The following is a 6373-nucleotide window of genomic DNA, read 5'->3' as shown; positions in this document are numbered from 1 at the left end:
AGCAGGGGGCACAAAGACAGAGCCCTCTGCAGGGCTCCTCAGCCCTCCAGCCAGCCATTGTCTACATGCCCATCCTAAGCGCTCTGCTCGTCCCCTCCAGTCATCCCTGAAGTACTTGCTGAAGTCTTAACTGTCAGAGCTGTATTTAGTTGTGCAGTGTGGGCTGAGATATGGAGCCTGGGAACATGCCTCAGGTGACACAATGCGGGGAAATTAGCAACAGCTTGCAGAAGCCATTTTTAAAAAATGCAAGCTGAGTCAACTGAGAGTGGAAAGGCTGTCAAGGTTCAGACAGCTGACCATGTCATGTGACAGCAGGCATCATCACTGTCATATGAATGGTATTCTGGGACTTTAAAACACTTTTCAAAAATCCCAGATGCTACTTAAGGAAGAAGGGCTCAGAATTATACCTTGGACATTAGATAGAGACATAGGGAAGGCTGGGAAATGCTAGACGCTGTAGTTCCCATGAGCAAAAATGAAGATACGGGGCTGGGGATTTAGCTCAGTGGTAGAGCGCTTACCTAGGAAGCGCAAGGCCCTGGGTTCGGTCCCCAGCTCCGGAAAAAAAAGAACCAAAAAAAAAAAAAATGAAGATACAAGCACAGGAGGCTTGGGAAGCCCGTGGGCACCTGCCAGCTTGCCGTACACTGGTGCCCTGTTCAGGACTCCATGCACAGGGGAAGGCAGCTTCTAGGGACTTCCTCACTGAAGCCAGAGCCATGGTGCTGAAACTTTCCGGCCATCATAGGCAGTAAGAGCCACTATCAGATAACTGGGTGGCGTGATCACATCACAAAGTAGTACCTTGCAAAGATTACTCATACTGATGAGCTAAAGGAAGTTCAGACACCAGAAAGATACTTGGAGCTGTCAAAGCAGCAGATTGACCAGCTTTAAAGAACTACCTGCTGTCTGGCTCTCATAAGTTAAAAACACTGAATGAATTAATACTTAGAAAAACAAATCAGGCCGGGGAATAGAGCTCTTTTGGTAGAGTGATTCTTAGTAGGCAAAAAGCCCTCAGAAACCAGAGAAGAAGAGAATCATGAATTCCATATACTGATCTTGAGGCCAGTGTGGGAGACATGAATTCTTATCTCCAAACAAAAATAACAACAAAGAGAACAAAGCCCAGCAACAATGTGGAAGTGACGGGCCACCAGGATGGCTTTGTGGGGAAAGGTGCTTACTCATCAGACTGACCCCAGTGTAAGGAGACAACTGAAAGCTGTCCTCTGCCCCCACACCCATACCACAGCTGCTGCTTGTCTGCATCTATACAGCACGCAATAAATAAAATGTAATTACAAAACTTTAAATCAGAGCTGGGAACACAGCCCCATGCTACAGTACTTGCCTGGAGTATAATGTCCAGGGTTCAATCCCAGCACTGTAAAACAAATAGAGTAAGACAAAATCCAATGTGGCCCAAAAGAGGAAGAGTTAGTAAAATGAGTGGGTTCTGAGGTGACAGGGCTCTGAGGACCCGGAATTGGGATCTGTGGGAGGAAGTTGTGGTTAGCCAGGGGAAATCCCTCAGCTGAGCCCTCCCTTTTTCTTGATTCTCAGGCCTCTATGCTCTGATTCACAGGCCCATGGGCATTGTTCTAAACCATGCTCAACCAGCTTTGCTCCCTCACACTTTTCAAAACAGATTTGCAGATCCTACAAGCTGGTTGGAGGAGTCTTAAGGAAAAGGATATCCTAAATCCTTTTACCCAATTACTCACCACTAAACGTTACAAACTAATGTAGCTGGGTGTGGTACACACCTATACTCCTAACACTTGAGAGGTGTGAGTTCCAGGCCAGCCAGGGATGTACAGTGAGCCTCTATCTCAAAACAAACAAATGGAATCTCGCACTTAGGAGACAGAGACAGGCAGATCTCTGAGCTTGAGGCCAGCCTGGACTACAGAGTGAGTTTCAGAACAGCTAGGACTACACAGAAATCCTGTCACGAAAAACAAAACAAAACAAAACAAAACAAAAACCCAGCATCCATCCCGTGGATGTTTCTGTAATTGCCACACAATAATGTTCTAGCCACAGTCTACATGTATGAACAATATTTTGGAGTGGTGAGTGACCTGTGTAGTCTCTGTATTAAAGAGGTCAGGGCACATGGAGGGGTGGTAGTATGGCAAGTGAGGGCCCCTGGTCTACAAATTGATGCCTTGACTAAAAACAAAACAATAGGAAGCTGGAGAATCGATGCAAAGGTTAAGAGTTGCTGCTCTTAAGAGCACCCTGAATGTGGTGCCCAGCACGCATGTCAGGCTGCCCACAGCCATTTATCTCTGCAGTGCCAGGGGACCCAACACCCTTTTTGACCTGCCTGCACATTCACACATTAAAAAAAGTTTTCAAAGAGTATGCTTTCCTCTTGTCCTGCCCATCCTCTGCAAAAAGGTTAAAATTTAATAAAATTTAAAGGTGTATTTTAATCATGTATGTGTGTGGGTGTGGGGGGGGGTGGTGTTCAAGTGCTCATGGAGACCAAAAAGGGTGTCGAGTCCCCGAGGTAGTTCTAAGTGGCCCAGTGTGAGTGCTGGGAATCAAACCTGGTCCTCTGGAAGAGTGCTACACACCCATGATCCCTGTACTATCTCTTCAGCTCTGATATAACTTTTAAGAGAACATTGCGCACTTTGAAAGACCTCCATGACCACTGTGTGGTTAATGAGCTCAAGAGGCCACACAGAAGTGGGAAAACAGTATCTGAAGTATCAACTAAGACAAGCAGCATGAGCCAGACAGCTCCAGTGAAGGTGGAATATTATAGAAGAACTGGGCCCTCTCCCCAACCTGCTCTTGGAGTTTTAACTGCTAGTACCCTAGAAGTACTTGGAGACAGTACTTAAGAGATAATTAAAATAAAGCTAGGTCCTATGGCTGTACCCATATGGGTAGGTCAATCTTACTGGTGTTCTTAGAAGGAAAATAGGTTAGAATGCAGACAGGAGCTGGGCAAGATGTCTCAGGGATCTAGGAGGAGGTTGCATAAACCTGGCTACCTGAGTTTGGTTCCCAGAACCCAAGAAACAACTCCTAAAAGTATCCTGTGGCTTCCACAATATATGTCACACACACAGACACCCTAACAGACACATCACACACACACAACCAATAATATATATTTTTTAAAGAATATAGTCTAAAAGGGAAGAATATGCAGAAACCAGGAATAAAAACAAGGATTAAACCTCACAAAGGCCTTGACCTCTAGGGCTGTGGGGAAAGTTTTTGTTCTTAAGTTGCCCAAGTCTGCATAGTTTGTTGTGACAGCCTTCCTAAATAATATACAGAGGAAAGTGGATGTGTTTCAGATGCAGCCTTAAACCCAGAAGCAGTGTGATTTGCTGGTGAATTTCAAGGAGATTTGTGTGCTGCTCCTGGTTTAGAACTCTAGGAACAATTAGAAATTAGTGTGGCAGCAACAGTGAACAGGGCTTTGAGATGAAGAGGGACTGGACTTAATGGGGCGGGATTCTGTGTGTGTAGGGGAGCCTTGGGAACCAGACAAGTATGCACATGATGTTCCCACTGCTAACTTCTTCATAGCTGATGTTACTGGGAGGTACATAGTGGGAGCCACCATAGTTTTCAGTGGGTGAGCAAGGATGAACACACCCCTTGAGAGAACTGGGGTGGAATGGTAAAAGATTGATGGGAACAGGAAAGATGAGATGGGGACTGGGAGAGCAGCCAGGAGTTAACTGGAAAAACTGAGGTATGAGTTGAGAAAGGGCTGATTTCCCCAAGAAGGTCATCGGGACTAATGACACATCAGTAGCACACAGACAGGTAGACAGACAGACAGACAGACAGACAGACACACACGCACACACACACACACACCATCTACCAATTTCTGTGTAGACAGCAATCCTACTTAAATCATCTCGCGTCTTGAAGCAGCCTATTTAGAGTCAGGATTGGTGCCACACGTGCTTTGTATAGAAACGGAATAAATGTTTGTATAATGGAACAGTAATCTGACCCCCAGTTCATGATAATTCTCCTGCCTCTGCTTCCTGAATGCTGGGATTGCAGACATGCACCACTACAGCCATCTAGAGAAGTGATATGTTTTTCTTTCTAGTGAAGTTTATTGAAGAGTTCTTTGGTCTGAGCAAATCACACACCCCAGTATATCCAAAAAGCATCTGTGATGAAGGCACTTTTCCATACAAACACCACACAATGCCTCAGTGGCAGCCGCATGTAAGACGTTCTCAGTCTGGATTCAGCAGCTGCCCTATCAAACAGTACAGAGCAACTCCCTGGAACTTCTGATTCTTCCCCTGGGCTCCTTTGTCCTTCAGTTCCAACACACTGCCATTCCAACTCATCGCAAATGCATGGACTTCACAGAAGAGAGCAAGTTCTGACCTCTCTAAACAAAACATATCACTGAAGAATGTGACGTTATACTCCATACACATAGAGAAGACATGGATTAATCAGATGGGCATAAATGATGTACTATCTATGGTGTGTGCTGTACCATTAGCTGAAGAGGACTCAGAGAGCTGTAGCAGAATGACTGAAGGGTTGAGGAGTAGCCTGTGTCAAGGTTAAGTAACTGATGCTATTAACAGAAAAAGACATATGAGCTTTCTCATGGTATTCCAGCCTGAGAGGGGATTCAATAGTATCAACCATTCATTATTGATCAGACAGAACCCAAGACATTACACAGACAGTAAGAGTATTTCCAAAGTTTTGGCATTTTAAATTCTTTTTTTAAGATTTATTTATTTTATATATGTGAGTATACTGTTGCTGTCTGCAAACACACTAGAAGAGGGCATTGGATCCCATTACAGATGGTTGTGAGCCACCATGTGGTTGCTGGGAATTGAACTCAGGACCTCTGGAAGAGCAGTCCGTGCTCTTAACTGCTGAGCCATCTCTCCAGCCTCATTTTAAGTTCTTAAAAGAAATTTAGCTTTTGTTTAATTTAAAAGATTAATTTTTAATCAGCCAGTGGTGGCATACAACTTTATTTCCAGTACTCTGGAGGCAGAGGTGGCAATTATCTGAATTTGAAGCCAGCCTGGTCTGCAGACCAAGTTCTAGGACAGATATCCAGGCTACAGAGAAACTCTGTCTCAAATAATGATGATGATGATGATGATGATGATGATAACAACAAAACTTATTTTTATTTTTGTGTATATGCATAATGTATGTGCACGTATGCATGTGCATGTGTCATGTCTGTGCTTATTTGTGGAGCTGAATCTGCAGACAGATCACCTGGAACTGGAGTTCCATGAGTGCTGGAGTCTGAACTCTGGTCCTCTGCAAGCACAGCAAGTACAGTAAGCTATGGAGCCATCTCCCCAGCCCTGAAATACAGTTTTTAATTACATTTCTACTTGTTAAAAATAAATAAATTTTACTTTATGTGCATGGATGTTTTGTCTACAGGTTATGTCTTTATACAAGTACTTGTCTGGTACTTGCAAAGTCCAGGATAGGGCGCCATATCCTGTGTAACTGGAGTTAAAGAAGGTGGTATACCACTATGGGGTGCTGGAAATGGAACTTAGGTCCTCTGGAAGAACAGCACGTGTTCTTAACTGCTGAGCCATCTCTTCAGCCCTAATTAATTGCTCTAAAGACATTTATGTACCATAGGTCATGTTAAAGATATGCATATGTCAGAACTGCACCCACATCACACCTATTAAACCTCAAATAGCTGGGCATGATGGCATATACCTTTAGTCCCAGCACTTGCAGGCAGAGGCAGGCTTAGATCTGTGAGTTCAAGGCCAACATGGTCTACATAGTGAGTTCCAGGACAACTATGGCTATGTAGAGAGATATACATACAGGCAAGACTCATATACATAAAGATAAATAAATCGGTTTAAAGCTGATAACCCATAGGTTTTGCTCTCCTAACTTGGTTTGCTGAGACAGATCTGTGATTGTAACTTGCTTTTCTGTATGCTGAGTCCGTACTGTTAGAGAAAGGCCCACTCCTATCAAATATGCGTGTTGTGTAGTATTATAAAAACTATAGATGCATATAGGCTGCCTCTGTAAAATACACTTATATATGGGAGCCGAGACAGAAGAGGAGAAATGCTTGCTGCAAGTTGGGCTAGAAAGTGAGAACTTTCTCAGAAAACATAAGCAAAAGTTACATACACCGTAGTATAATTTTCCTTTAGAATTCTCATTTGTTCTGTTTTGAGACAGGGTTCTGATTTGTGATCCAGGTCTTGTTTTTAAAATTAAAAAATCATTTGTATAAATTTTATGCATCTAAGTAAACACTGCACTGTATAATCCCATTACCTCATCATGTATCCCAGAAATGTCTATATCTAGTACATAACACACATTT

Source organism: Rattus norvegicus, chromosome 8 (assembly GCF_036323735.1).
Source record: "Rattus norvegicus strain BN/NHsdMcwi chromosome 8, GRCr8, whole genome shotgun sequence".
NCBI classification, from domain to species: domain Eukaryota; kingdom Metazoa; phylum Chordata; class Mammalia; order Rodentia; family Muridae; genus Rattus; species Rattus norvegicus.
This window is presented reverse-complemented; position numbering follows the sequence as displayed.